This window comes from Pinus tabuliformis, chromosome 3_2 (genome assembly GCF_031772625.1).
Source record: "Pinus tabuliformis cultivar Carrire ecotype Pingquan chromosome 3_2, CPIR1, whole genome shotgun sequence".
In the NCBI taxonomy this organism is placed as follows: domain Eukaryota; kingdom Viridiplantae; phylum Streptophyta; class Pinopsida; order Pinales; family Pinaceae; genus Pinus; species Pinus tabuliformis.
This window is the reverse complement of record NC_142302.1, coordinates 274,518,640-274,534,486: the sequence shown is the minus strand read 5'-3', so window position 1 is coordinate 274,534,486 and position 15,847 is coordinate 274,518,640.

Below are 15,847 nucleotides of genomic sequence, written 5' to 3'. Positions count from 1 at the left end.
TTGTAAAGCCTCCCGCTAACACAAAGGTCTCTTTGGATTCAAGACTAGGGGCACCCCCAGATACTTCGAGGGGAGAATAACTATCTGAAACTCTAGCATTAATCTAGCCAAATGGCACTAGATTGAATCCTTGCAATTAAGGAATAAAATATTTGTTTTTTTCATTATTTATAATAGTACCTGAGGCTTCCATAAGGGCTTACAAAAGTGAATGGATATCTTTAGTTTCCCTTAGGTTCAACTATCCAAATAAATAAACATCATCCACAAATTTTTGGTGCGTCACATGGAGATCATTGCCAAAAATGTGCAAACCTTTAAATTGTCCCCTAGAACATGCACTTTTAAGCAATGTTCCCAACCCCTCTGCTGCCAAAATGAAAATAAAAGGAGATATGGGATATCCTTATCTTATTCCTCTTGATGGGTTAAAAGTACATGACAGAGATATGTTAATCAAGATGGAAAAGAAATGGGAAGAAATGAGTTTTTTGATCCATGAAATCCATTGATGGGAGAAGTCGAATGCATCTAATACCTATAACAAGTAGGCCTATCTCAGCCTATCATAATCCTTCGGAAGATTGAGTTTTATTAGCATGCCTAGTTTGTTGTGGGAAATAAGAGTATGGATAATCTCATGAGATTTTATTATTCCATAAATGATTTATCTACCTTCCATGAAGCCTATTTTTTGGTTGTAATTAGGTCCTTTAACAAGGGCTTTAACCTATTCACAATTATAGAGGAAATTATCTTATAAATGACATTACATAATGCAATGGGTGTGAATCCATTCAAATCTCCTTTTTTACCATATTTGGGGATTAACGTTTAAGGAATGTGGCATTCATCCATAACTAAACCTTTTGGAATTTCCTTGATTCCTCCACTATGATGTGAACGTCCTTGCCAAAGAAACTCCAACATGCTTTGAAAAATCTGAAGTGTATCCAACTAGGCTTAGTGCTTTGTTTCGAGGAATGTAAGACACTACCTCCTCAACCTCCTTCAACGAAATCTCCCTCATCAAAGTTTCATTTCGTTCTTTACTAAGTAACCTGGGGATGCATTTTGTAACCCTGTTTATAACATGTCTCCTATTTTGAGATGGTTCAGATAGAACAATCCAATAGAAATCCACCAACTCCTCTTCAATATCTTCATAATGGATCTTCCTTTGATCATCCCTTCCTAAAAGTGAGAATATTATGTTGTGATGTTTGTGTTTAATTTAGACTTATGAAAGAAACTTATATTATAATATCCTTCCATTAACCATTGAATTCTCAATTTTTGTCTCCATAGAAACTCTTCTTATTTCTTTCTCTATTATAGTTTGTTCAGAGTGCTAACTCCCTCCAAAATAAAGTCATATAAACTCCTATCTGTGATCATTCACTATTGGATTTCCTGCATCTGGCCTTCTAAAATTTGTTTTTCTTATAGGATATGCAAAAATTCCTTTTTTTTCCATAACCTAATCTTAGATTTTACCTCTTTTAATTTCATTTGCAGGGTGTGCATTTTATTCTATATTTTACCTTGATGTCCTTCCACCAAGATCCTGTTTTCTCCACATGATATGTATCTTGAAGCTAAAAACCTTAGAATCTAAAGGGCCTATTCTTCCGGGCTTCCTTTAAGTCTATCTCAAGATGTACATGCTAGTGCTATGAGATGAGACAAGGAAGGATTGTTGCTTCGAAAAAAATATATTTTTCCATTACCTCCTCTAAAACTAAGGATTTTTCTAATATATTGGTGACATGGTGTTTCCCACCCCTGTGATTATTCCAGGTGAGAATATTGTTGATATTTTGGATGTCAACTAACCCAAAATTCTGAATAGACTCCACAAAGGAATTAGAATCCAGGTATAATCTCCTTATGCTACCCTTTTTTTCTTTGAATTACCTAATAAAGTTGAAATTTGTGCCAAAAATCCAAAATGGGTCATGGGTGAACCTCTTATGGGACATCATATTTTAGAAGAGTGCCTCCTTCTCTCTAGAGACGTGGGGGCCATAGACAACCATTAGGATGACTTTCTCCTTTGAGCCAATTTACCTAAAGCTTTTGGACAAAATCCTAGAACTAGACATCAAGTCCTAGAATTTCAATTCTAGTGGGTTCCATAATATTTCTAATCCCCTTGCACTGCCCCTAGTTTTTGGGGCCATAACTTCACAACCTATCTAGAATTTGTTTCTTATCTCCTAGATTTTCTACATCAAAACCTTAGCTTCCTAGAAAATAAATAAATTTTGTTTCTTCATCTAATCGTTTCTTTCAATTATATTTTCTTCTCTTTTCTATTAATCCCTCTTATATTCCATGATACAATCTTCATTGATTTGGATTTTGGGAGGAGGGATAGATATTTGATATGGTCGTTACCTATCTAGAGTTGATCAAATGTTCAACCATGCTTTGTAGTACTTCTCTCATCATCCTTCCTCCCTTCATTTTGACATCCTTTACCATTGGTTCTTTACCTTTGTGTTTCACATCCTTTAAAACACTTGTACCATTACCTCCGACTTCATGTGAACCTCCTTGAATTTTCCAGTGTAAACAGACCTATGTGTATAACTCCTAATCTGGTGGAAGCTCTAACAAGTCCTATTGCACCTAGTTGTTGATGAGGGTCACTAGAAATTTCTCCTCTTCTCCAAAATATTTGAAGTCCTCCCCCATCAAACTCATGACTTTGCCAATCCACAATAATTTGCTGAAGCATTCTGGCTTTGGATCCTCTTTTGGTATCTTTCCCTTTGGGGCTTGCTTATCACCCAATTTTTCCAAATTAGTTTCCATCATTGTGATATCCTTTGGAAAAGAGAAATCTTAAGCCATATATTCCATAATCATGAAATAATTTTCTCCCTCCATTTGCTTCTACTTCACCTCAGGTTTTTACGCTCTAGGGTTCCTACACTTGTTTTCCACTCTGGTGAAACCATCCATCAACCCTTGTGGCCTCATCCCCTATATCCATATTTCCCTCATAATACAATGCTCGAACATAATATGTCCATGTTCGTGTCACCAACAACATCTAAATAGGACATGCTCATAGTCTAAAGGCTACAACCACACTTCAACCTAGTACACTAAATCAATGGATTCTAGGCGGGGCAGAGAGATATTCATATACACACACATCCTAATGTATGACATATTTCACCCTCTTTCAGTTACCTCCAACAATTTCATGAAATTCCCTATGGAGTTGTCGATACCCTCCAAAATTTCTAGAATCCAGAAGTCTTTTGGAAGATAGTAAAGTCTGGCCCAAACTAGGGTTGGGTTGAAACAATCTTCCCAATGTATCATGTACATGCCTATGTTATTTTGAAAATATGGTCCTCCCTCTAGCACCCTATTTTTACCCTTCAGGTTAGAAAAAATAACCGTAAAGAACCCTTTTCGACCTAGTCTTAGGTCCAAAACCCCTTTCAGATGTCACTTTTGTTGAATGCATTTCTCAATTTCCTTCTTCGTTGACCACCCTCCCACCAACTTACATATGAAGGCATGGTCCTTCATCTATTTTTGATTCTCCTCCAAACTTTTTGGGAGGATTACAAATTTCATGTTCTTTGCCACCTTGGGAATGCATCTTCCTCTTAGTCTCATTTGCCACTGAGCTCCTAAAATTGGGGTTTCCTTGATGTCCCCGCCACCACCCAGAATACCAAAACCCTTAAAATTCCTTTGTTGGTTTCTAGTAGCCACATTTTTGTAGAAGGGATTTTCACACTTAGCCCTCACGGAATTGATTTCCTTCTCACAGTATCCTAAGAATATTTCCATCCCCGCAAAATTCAAATCAAAACATCTCCACCTAGAATTGAACGTAGTAATGAAAAATCTCAAACCTTATTATAACCCATAATAGGTGCAAACATATAAATCAAGTGATTGATACTTATAGGCATCAATTCATAATATACATAAAAATACTTCATTATACATTTCACATTGCTAAAAGAAAAAATATCATAAAACTAACAAAATTATAACTTTGTTGTTGTTGTTTTTATTTATGAAAAAAATTAATTTATACATTAAACATATATAAATTAAAAAAACGTAGAACAAGATTATTAATCATGGATATTTAACCCCACTTTACAATAGAGATTTGTAATCTCTCAATTGAATTTATTACAATACTATGGACCAATATCAGGGCTTATGAATACCACATGACCAATAAACCATAACTCATTTTATATGACACTTGTTGATATGATTTTTTTTAATTAATCAATTTGATTAAAAGTACAAAAAGAGCATAACTACTTTGAAGATAAATTTCAACCTTAATCAATTTAATTAAAAAAAAAACCATAACTATTTTGAAGATAAATCTAAATCTTTAACTTATATATACTACCATGAACATTCTAAAATAAATCATAGAGATTAAATCTTTATCATTCACTTAATAATTATTAACAATTAAATTAAAATATTTCAAAATAAAAATGTTGTAATTATAATACTGGAAAAGTATAACACTGTAGAACTAGTATAATGTTTAAAAATACATATAGATGGTAATATAGATCTTTTGATAGTAATTACAAAACACTAACTTGAGAGTGGAACTTGACCTTATTACGGAGTAAATTATGTATTACAACTTGTTTTCCCTTATTTTTTTCTTAAATAATACTTAAAGACTGATGTATGACAACATGTTTTCCCTAAATTAAACTTATTAAAAGTGTATATATATTATGACATAACGCTCCGCATGACATTGTTAGGGTTTTTAATGTTAACCTGATTTTTAATATTAAGAAGCTTCATTGTAAATAAATGTGAATAAATTAAATGTTTTTTATAATATTATTTTTATATTAGAAATAAAACTATTATGGCTAAAATAAATTTTATAAGTATAAAAGTTGTTGTGAATGGTGTGTAAATAAATTAAATAATGATGGTGGATGTGGGGGATTTTTAAATGGAGATGTTAACACGTTTGTGATGGCTTATGTTTTGTGTAGGTTTTTCCTCTTCCCTTACATTTTTTACATAATTTTGTAATGCTTAGTTTTAGTTATGGAGGAGATGTTTGTTAAATATTGTTAATTAACACTTGTTTATCTTTCATGATTTTATATACATACAAAGAGTTATTAGAGATTAATTAAGATTAACTCCAATGATTTTATGGTTAGAGTTCAACTTCCTCTTATTCAAGGAATAACTTACAAGATGGTTGGTGTTTTAAGAAATACTAATATCTTTGCTACCTTCAAACTCCTCGACATTATTAATTCTTCTCTCAAGTCTATCAAAAACCCCATTGACCCCTCAAACACAAAAGGTGTTTATATCATCCCTTTTTTTTGTGGGAAACCTTATGGAGGTGAAACTTTGTGCTTTATTAATTTTATAATTTAGGAACACTTTGCTGACATTAAACATAATTACTTTCATTTATCATCCCTAGCTAAACATTCTAAGAAGACAAAACACCACATTTGTATTGAGGAAGCTAGCGTCCTTGCTAAGATTCCTTACTAGCATCATAGAGATTTTAGGGAAGCCATAAGGATTGAGAAGGGGACCAAAAATCTAAATAAATAGGGATGATGGTTGGAAAATCTACAAAAACTAGATTCTGACTCTTTCCTCTAATTTTTTCTCTTCTTAATTCCCCCAATTTTCCCTTGTCTTGTCCTCTCCCCTTCCTCTCCTCCTCCCAACCTACCCTGTTCTTTTTTATGTTTCTCTGATCTTTTTTTTTTCCTTCATATTCTTTTGATTTTCATCTTTAGATATTAATAAATTTTTTCTATCTTTTTTTACCCTAATATTACTACTATCCTTTAATAGTTAGTATGATTATTCCCTTATCGTTTTTAATTATGTCATATTTAGTCATAGCAATTTGATAATGTTTTGCAATATTAACCTCATAATACATTCCATCATGTATACTATGCATTATTAATCTTATAGGTTAATATATGATTTTTGTAGTTATTAATAACTATTAATTAGTTTTATTAATAATACTAAGCAAAAGTACTATGACCATTAAACATACAATTATTTTAATCTCTTTTCTTCTTGGGCCTAGAAAGAGGATGGAGGTTGCGTAGGATATTAGGGTTTTTGGCTTCTCACTTTGCCTAAACCCCACCGAGATACTATGGCCTGTGTGCTACATTTTTTCCATGGATGGGAGACTCATGTCCTAGAAACTTGATGATTACATACATAGGGACCTATTGGGATCATCTTTCATTGGAAAGAGTGATTTTCTATAGCCTATCAACTATGGTATTGGTTGACAAAGCTAGTCTTTGTAATGTTGCTTTCAACCATGTGTGGGTCGGTGTCATGGTCAAACCTGAGATGTGCAGTCTCATTATAGGACTCAAAATGGATTGGTTGATATTTTTTTTGTCTTCCATATGTTGGATATAGAGTGAGACAATATTAGGGTTGAGTTACCTTTATACTTAATTTTGTTTCTCTATTCATGCATTTACTGTGTGCACCTTTTTGGGTGTGACAATGTCAGTGTAGACTTGATTCTTTTATTACATAAAGGATTTCAGCTCACAGACAGAGGTCACACACCCTTCCTACCTCATGTGTCTCGATCCTCAGGCAAGGGGGAATCTTTTTCTTTCCATATTTTTGTAAAGAATGGACTCACGCAATCTTCCCTTTTATAAAAAAATGCCCTAGACTCTATTATTCTTCTGAAATAGAGTATTGAGTATAAGCGGGGTATTCTTGTAGAGCTTCAAATTATAATTTATGAAGGGAAGATGCTCCAGGATTGTTCACTGATCAAAACATATGGAATCATCAACAATTCATCCATAGTTTTGAATTTGAAATTGTGTGGAGGTGCTCCTAGATCTAGGTCACAAAATGGATCAATTTTGTACAAGGATGCAACAAAAGGAAAGGCTCCCCTTGCTCTTGAATAACCCCAAAAAATTCCTGGATGATAGGTCCAGAACAATCCTAATCCCTACATTGCTGAAAAATGGAGAAAATTCCTTCCCTGAAAGTAAATCTTTCTGAGGTAAACTCTCTCGTTTTTGCACTCAAATCAAAGGTTCTCATTTGTAGGTTTAATGGTTTTTAGCCCAAACCTAAATCATTTAATTATTGGATCTTTTCTCTTTGGATGCCAAATTGCGATATTTATTTATGCTCCAATTTTTTTTTCATTTTTCAATTTGACATCCAAATGAACTGGATTTTTTCCTTAATGAAGGGTCATGGTTTTTGGGTAATGATGGGAATTTCATCACACCATGGTTCCTAGAATTTTATGCTACAACTATGGTGGTTTCTACTATGCCAGTATGGGTAAGAATTCTAATTTTTCCCCTACCTTTTTCACACCATAGGTTCCTATAAGACATTGGGAATACTCTTGGAAAATACAAGAAGATTGACTATGAAAGGGAAAAGAAAAGTCTTTTCACTTTTGCCATAATATGTGTAGAGATATACCTTAGTAAAGGGCTACCTATCCATACTCAAATGAAACACAAAAACTTTAGTTGGACCCAAGATTATGAGAATATGGATTTCAGGTGCCAAACATGTTTCCAAACTGGACACTTACTGAGCACGTCCTCTAGAAAAAAAACGAAAAACAAGTAGGGCTATAAACAAAAAACATGGAAATTTATAGAGCCACACCTATCAAATAAAGAGGAAAAAGAAAATATGGATAGTAAACCAACCCAAGCAAGTGCAGATGCACATGATCATTATGGAAACCACACAATTGGGGAATATGTGGTGCACACCATTGCTTCCATTAATTGGGATAAGGAATATATAAAATCAATCTTGGGATTAGATGAACAGACAAAAGAGACACTCATGGAGGAAAAATTGGTTGGAAAAAAATGTGTCCATGATTGAGAAAGATTAGATTTGGGAAAAGAATATCCTGTAGATATATATGCGAGTGAGTTGGCTTTCATTCAATTTGGCCCTAATCAAGGGGAATGGCAGTAGGTCCAAGAAACAAAGGAATGAAAGGGAAGATAAGTGATTTCTATATTGCTTTATCTTTCCCGTTATATTATATTTTTGTTTTTTTTTTCTCTCTTCGTTTGATATTTATCTTCAAGGTTGCTCTAGCCAGATTTCACTTAATGCTTTTAGCATATGTTCAATTACTATGTATGTCAGCTAAGGATTTGGGCAGATCCATGGTGAATTCACAACATCTAGCATGTATACAAAATGTATTTTCTTTCAATATTATTATCACCTAAAAAATGATCACCTAGCCATTTTTAATTAGGTGGATCGAAATACACCATGAAAATTAATTTTACCATAGTAAAATCACTTCCACCATAGGAAATAATTTAGTAAACCATTTTTATAAAATTATTTCTATTTAAAATTAAAAAAACTCCATGAGAATAATTGAAAAAATAATTATTTATTTAACTTTCTCTAGAAATAATTATTTAATAATTATTTCTTAACACGTTTTACTAAATCACCCTGGAATAATTAAATAAATCTCTATTTATCTATATTTCCTTATTCTTAGTTTTGGAATAATTGTTAAACCATTATTTAAGAATTATTTCAATTTCACGCTTTTCTTAATCTTTGCAAAGTGATTAATAAATAATTTTTTTTGTTAATTACTTCAACCATTTTCTAAATAAATATATTTGAGCATTTTGAATATATTTTCCCTCTCCAAAAAATATAATAAAGTATTCCTAATAGTTAGATCTTGATTTCAAATTTTATTATTTTCCAAATCAAGATCTAACAATGAGGAATACTTTATTATTAAACAAAGTGTTTCGGTAGAAATCACATGAGAAATTTTTTTGGTCGACACGTTCCGAACCAACAAGTGTGGTTCATCCTTAGGACCAGATGAACCACACTTGTTGGTTTGAAACGCGTCGGCCAAAAAAATTTCTCATGTGATTTCTACTGAAAGACTTTGTTTAATTCATTATGGATCACAAAAGATTGAATATAGAAAATACTTTATTATATTTTTTGGAGAGGGAAATTATATTCAAAATGGTTAAATATATTTATTTAGAAAATGGTTGAAGTAATTAAAAATAAAATGATTTATTAATCACTTTGCAAGGATTGAGAAAAGTGCGAATTTGAAATAATTATTAAATAATGGTTTAACAATTATTCCAAAAATAAGAATAATAAATAATAAATAAATAATGATTTATTTAATTATTCCAAGGTGATTTAGTCAAATGTGTTAAGAAATAATTATTTCTAGAGAAAATTAAATAAATAATTATTTATTCAATTATTCTCATGGGTTTTTTTTATTATTATTTTAAACTGAAATAATTTAATAAAAATGGTTTACTAAACTATTTCCTATGGTAAAAGTGATTTTACTATGGTAAAATTAATCCCACATGGAGCATTTGGATCCACATAGTTAGAAATTGCTAGGCGATAATTTTTTAGGTGATAACAAATATGAATATAAGTAAAGTTTTCTTTTCGTAGGAAAAGCAAAAAATACAATTATCTATATTAATAATATGTATTATGATAATTAATGTTAATTAATGAATTTTATGATCATTTTAAATACAATTATTATTATTATTATTTATTAATTTGTTTTCGTTAATAATAATACTAGGAATAAATACTATTAGCATTATTAGCATTAATAAGTTACAAGAATACTAACAATATTAATAATTAGTACTATTGTTACCAATATATATTAATAATAAGGTTTCATCCTTAATATTTTTTGTTTATTAATATAACACTATACATTTTTACCTTAATATAAATTTTTAATTAAACATCAATAGATAAATTAATAATTATTATTTATTAGTAAAATGGCAATTCTATTATTATTATTCCTTCTTGAATATTACTCCTATTAACATATTGTTATTCTCTTTTGAATTTTTACTATTAATTATTAAATTTTCTATTCTATTTTAATGTTCTTCTTCTTATTAGTCTCTGCCTCGCTAGGGACTATATCATCTACCTCGTGGTTAAAGTGCATTGATTAGTTGTATTATTTCACTGAGTTTTTGCAATGTTAACCAAAGTTTTTGGAAAATGTTGAATATTTCCATTTTCAAGTAAATTCAAAACTATTTTTATAATTTCTAGAAATCTTATTTTAATTTTCCATTGGTTGAGCGAGCCTTGATGCGACATAATTCCCTTGGTGGAGGGTGCTTTATTTTTAGTAGTTGTTAGTGCCTCACAAATCATTTTTGTAATAAAAAAGGTTAATTTTGTGAGTGTTCATTCCATTGGTGAATACTCTAACAATGACATTGACAAAATTCTCTGACCAATTCCTTTAAGTAAGTGGTGGGTGGGGCATTTCTTTGGTTAGTGCTCTAACACTAACAATAGGACATGTATTACTAGCATGTTTAAAACTCTTTTCCATTTAAAACTTTTACAGATTTAGTTGTGTAGAAGAACTATTGCATATAGTTGTGAATTTGTTTGGAATGAAGAATGTGTGGAGGACGGGGTACATGCAGGAGAATGGGGGTACAAAGGGACCTTTATTTTCTAGACACGAAATTATTTTTAAACTCTTTTCCATTTATTTATTTTTACAGATTTAGTTGTGCGAGAGAATAGTTGCACAGAGTTGTGAATCTATGCAGAATGAATGATGTGTAGAGGATGGGGTATGTGTAGGATAACAAGGGTGAAAACGAAATTTTATTCTATAGACATGAAATAAATTTAACTAGGAACATAAATTTTAATTCATAATGTAATAGGCACAACTTGAAAGAGTAGTTTGTAAACTAGAAATAATGAATCTTGATATTCAAGGTTTTCAAATACTATGTGCATTTATGATTTCACATTTTTTGTTAAATACTTATTATTATTATGCAATATTAAATCAAGTGTATTATTATTATTATTCCTTGTCTCTCCAAGTAATTTCACATTCACCTCACAGTCAAAGTGTGTTGACTCTATATTATTTTGCTGAGTTTTTGAATTTTTATACAAAGATTTTAGAAAATGATGAATATGCGGTGTGTGAACAAGTAGTGTTGTGTGGGAGAAAAGGCGTGAAAAGAGAGGAAAAAAAACTTTAATTATTAGTGCAACATAACTTTCATTTATGATGTTTCAGTCTTCCACATGAATTTCCCATCAAAAAATTTCTTTTGCACACCCATTTTGACTTCTTACATTTGTGAATTAAACAATAATTATTGAATATTCAATTAAGTGTGTTTTTAATGGGTGTGAGGAAGAGGTGTTGTGTAGGATAATAGTGTTCAAAACAAGGAAAGAAAACATTGATAGATTGTGCAACCCCATTAATTCATCTACACCTGAATACATTACTATTATTAAATAAATAATACTGCAATTGGGTAAGTTCTGGCATCATAAAGAGAGTGGTGGGGCGTTCCTTCAGTTAGTGCTCTGACACTAACAATAAGACAAATATTACTAGTGTTTTTATATTTTATTATTTCATTTTAAGTTCTTTTCCATTTATTTTTTTACATATTTAGCTACATGAGAGAATAATTTCATAGAGCTATGAATTTGTGCGGAATGAAGGATTTGCAGAGGATGGGGTATGTGTGCAAGAACAGGGTGCAAGGGAAACTTTATTTCATAGACATGAATTTTTTTTAACTAGCAACAAAAACTTTAATTTGTAATGTAATGGGAACTCATTATAAGGATGGTAAGTTTGACAATAGAAAGAGTGTTTTGTAAACTAACAATAATGAATCTTGGTATTCAAGGTTTCTGAATACTATGTGCATTTTTTATTTCAAATTTTTGGATTAAATATTTATTGTTGTTATGCACTATTAAATTGTAATTTTAATGTGTGTGAACAAGTAGTGTTGTACGGGAGAATGGGTGTGCAGAGAAAGGAATAGAAACTTTCATTCATAGTGTAATAAAAACTTTCATCCACATTGTTGTGGTATTTCACATAATTTTCTTGTCGATTTTTTTTTCCACACATTTTTTCTTACTTCATACTTTTGTGAATAGAATAATAATTATCGAATATCCAATTAAGTGTCTTTTTAATGTATGTGAGGAAGAAAGGGTGTGCGGAGAAAGGAGAAAAACTTTAATTTGTAGTGCAACAGAGACTTTCATCCGCAATGTTGTGTTCTTCCACATAATTTTCTCGTTGGCAAATTTATTTCGAAAACCCTTTATGACTTCTTACATTTGTGAATTAAATAATAATTATCAAATATTCAATTAAGTGTCTTTTTAATGCGTGTGAGGAAGAGGTGTTGTGTGGGTGAAAAAGTGTGCTAAGCAAGGATATAAAACATTGATACATTTTTTAGCCCCTTCACTTCGTCTGCACCTCGGTACTCAATACAATGTATCAACTATAGAAACTTACTATTATTGAACCAATAATAATAATGCAACTACATAAGTTCTGGCATCATTGGGAAGAACAATTGCATAATATTTATACAATGTGAACGATATGTAAGGGGATAGTGTGTGCACGTGCATAGTTAGTGAATTGAATGTTGAAAAGGATTGATATTTACCCACAATGGTGTTTTTTTATTAATAAGAGGATAGACCTTGGGATGATAAAATAATCTGGATGCCAGATTTATCTCTGATACAAATATTTTGTAACATGTTTCAGATGCAAAATAGTAGTATGTGTTTACTTCTATGGAACAAGTCAAAAATCATTTGAAATGGATAGGAGAGTGAGGAAATAATATTTTTGAAGTGATACAAATAACTGATTTTCTCATATTGATAGGAACTTTCACTGATCAACTACGTATTTCGAATAATAGAGTATGTAATGTTTTCTCTTGGTAGAATTCGTTTAAAAGCTAGGAGTATTTTCGGAGCTTCTTTTTCCTTACATAAGTTGTTATCTCTGAAGCTAAGGACGCATAAAATCACATCATCGACTTTCAATAATGTTTGAATGGCCTCTCTAATTATCATATGAAAAGTATGAAATTCTGAACATAAGGTCATCAGGAGATAATATTAATTCACTATTGATGACAAATCAGGGTTCAGGAAGTGGCATGTCATTACAAAGGGATAAGTCTATCTTAGAGCAATGTAGTGTGATGTTCCTTGTTATCAATAGCTAGTACAAGTTGGAGATGTCATTTAAGCTTAATTGGAAATCGAGATGTGATTTTATTCGATGCTAGCTCTAGCATAAACTATTAATTCATGGCTGGTGGTGTTAGTTGGAGAATACTTTAGTGCATGGAGATAAATTTTTCTCTAGTATTTAGTATTATTTTGTATTGTGTCAAATATTTTGGTTTTTTGTTACATTGTATATTATGGTTAACTAATCGAGGTAATATATGTGGAGGTATAGAATATCCAAAAAGACAGTTTATGTTCCTTGACTTGTGTAGCTCGTTTGAAGTGTTGGGTTTTTATTTCCATTGTGTCTGATGTTAACATTTCTGTTACCAAAATCAATTGACTTGAACATATTGAACATAAATATAATGTCATAAACTATTAATTTGTGGTTAGTGGCATTAGTGCATGAATACTAAAGCTCCAACAATACTTCTAGCTGTTAAACACATTCTCCTTGCGTAGTTTTCTATTCACAATTATTATTGACAATCTCTTAGCTAATTATCATGATCACCGATCATTTATGTTTATTATATATCATAAATTTATGTTTCTTATGACATGTATATTAATGATATTAAAGAAGAGCCAAAGTGTGGAGTAAATGGACAGGATGGTTTTGGAATTTCAAGATTTATTTCCATTACTTCGCATAAACATTGGATTTGGTATCTAGTGAGCCCCGGTCTTGTACCAATAATGTTGCAACTCCCAAGGGCTCGCCAACTCAAATTATCAACACGAAGTTCATACAAAATTCTAGGTGACAGTGTTATATGCAAAGTAGACAGGATTCCACTCATGCCATCCTTAGTTATGATATTTAATCAAAAATTGCTTAGAGACCCTTCCTCCTACTAAATTAGAATGATAGCTTGATAAAAGGACAATTGGAAATTTCTTCTAGCCACGAAAATAGAAATTCCATTGACTCAACTTGTAAAAACGTAACTAATCAATTCATGAAAGGACAAAGGCTAACCTACTTGCAGAAATAAAGCTATGTTATCTTGCAGAATTTGTCAAATTACCTCATCTACATGGAGAAAGGAAACTAACTTATCTTCCATAGTTCATCAAACTATGAATCATAATTTCATGTACCATCTACCTAGTTCACACTTTCACATAAATCAATAACCTATTTGCATGATAAAGAAGCTAACTCTACTTTGTTTTTGCAGTGAAGAAAAGGAAGGTTTGGAGTAGCCTAGGAGCCTTCCTTGATCACATTATCATAGCTAGGTATCATTGTGCACCAATTCTAAGTCAAAGTTGCAGTGGGGATCAAAACTGATGAAGGAAAAGGCTACTATAGGTTTTCTACAGGTGATTTCTACAGGAGGCCTGTAATGCTACACGAGGTCATCTGGGTGGTTTTTGAAGGTGAAAAAGTTGGCTAGCGGGTATGGAGAGGTGGATATTACTTCAAGAAAATGAAATGAGGCTGATTTGAGCCCCTAGCTAAGCTCAACACCTCTCGGAGGCTTGTCCTTCACTAGGATGAGTGCTCTCGGTGACCTAGGCAAAATAGCTTATAAAGTAGGGTTTTGGGATAGAGTTTGGAAGTGGAAGGAGAAGATGAGAGATATTAGGATGGAAGTGGTGAAGTTTCCCTTCCCTAAAGATAAACCAAGCCCATAATCAATCACATGCATGCATCCATTTATCATTAACAAAATGAAATAAATTATGATGGAAAATATGAGTTGAATTTAAATGACATCTAATTCATGAAATAATACTGATATAATCACTAAAATAACTTCCAATCTACATAAAAAAAATGTGAAATAGGACAAATAACACTAATATATTTCCAAGAAATCATAAACACAATCTTTTTGGGTTTTGGTTGTGAATCCTTCCACTCATTCTCTCATAAGGGAGGTGATGTAGAGGCTGCAACGAAAGGATTTTATAGGTTAATTTCTACTGAAATTAAAGAAACCATGAACTTCTTGGAATCAAGAAGAAACATAAGTACAATAAGATGGATTCTAAAGCCATCCGTTGCATATCTCCCAATCTTGAATTGGGATCCCAAAAATTCATATTAATCAAAGTGAGGTTTTTCATGTAAAATTCAACCAATTTTTGCTTTGTCTTCCATGTTAATTTTCCTGCAACATTCAATGAAGTGTTTGTAGTCCTGAAAGGGAATATATCCATGTTGTGCAAAAGTTTTTATTTGGAACTGTAACCATTGTTCTTTGAGAAAGAGGGAATAAGAATTTTATGGTTGTCTACATTGCAGTGCTTCCATGGAGAGACTTTCCATGGTGGAAAGTTGTGTTTCTTTCTCTTGCAACCTCTCTCTCAACCTCATGTTTTCTACCTATAGTTTCTCCTTCATTATAGACTCTCTCATTCTCAACTCACTTAATTCTTTGCTCATTTCAATGACCTTTTCTTCCATGAGGCCTACATCCTCTACCTTCTTAGATTTAGCAATTTTCATCCACCTGTGGGTTCTACCTCTCTCTATCTCCAGCTCATAAAGGAGTGGGATTACAATTATTTTAGGGATAATCCTTGCTCCTTAAATTAATTTTTTGTAGGAGCTCAATCTAGGTTGTGTGCTAGGTTCTTGGAGCTCTTGTAGGTCTTTCTCAATGGTATTTGAGGTGTTGGATTCCTCTTATGAGACTTTCTTGGGCTCCTGTAGCTTCCCCTG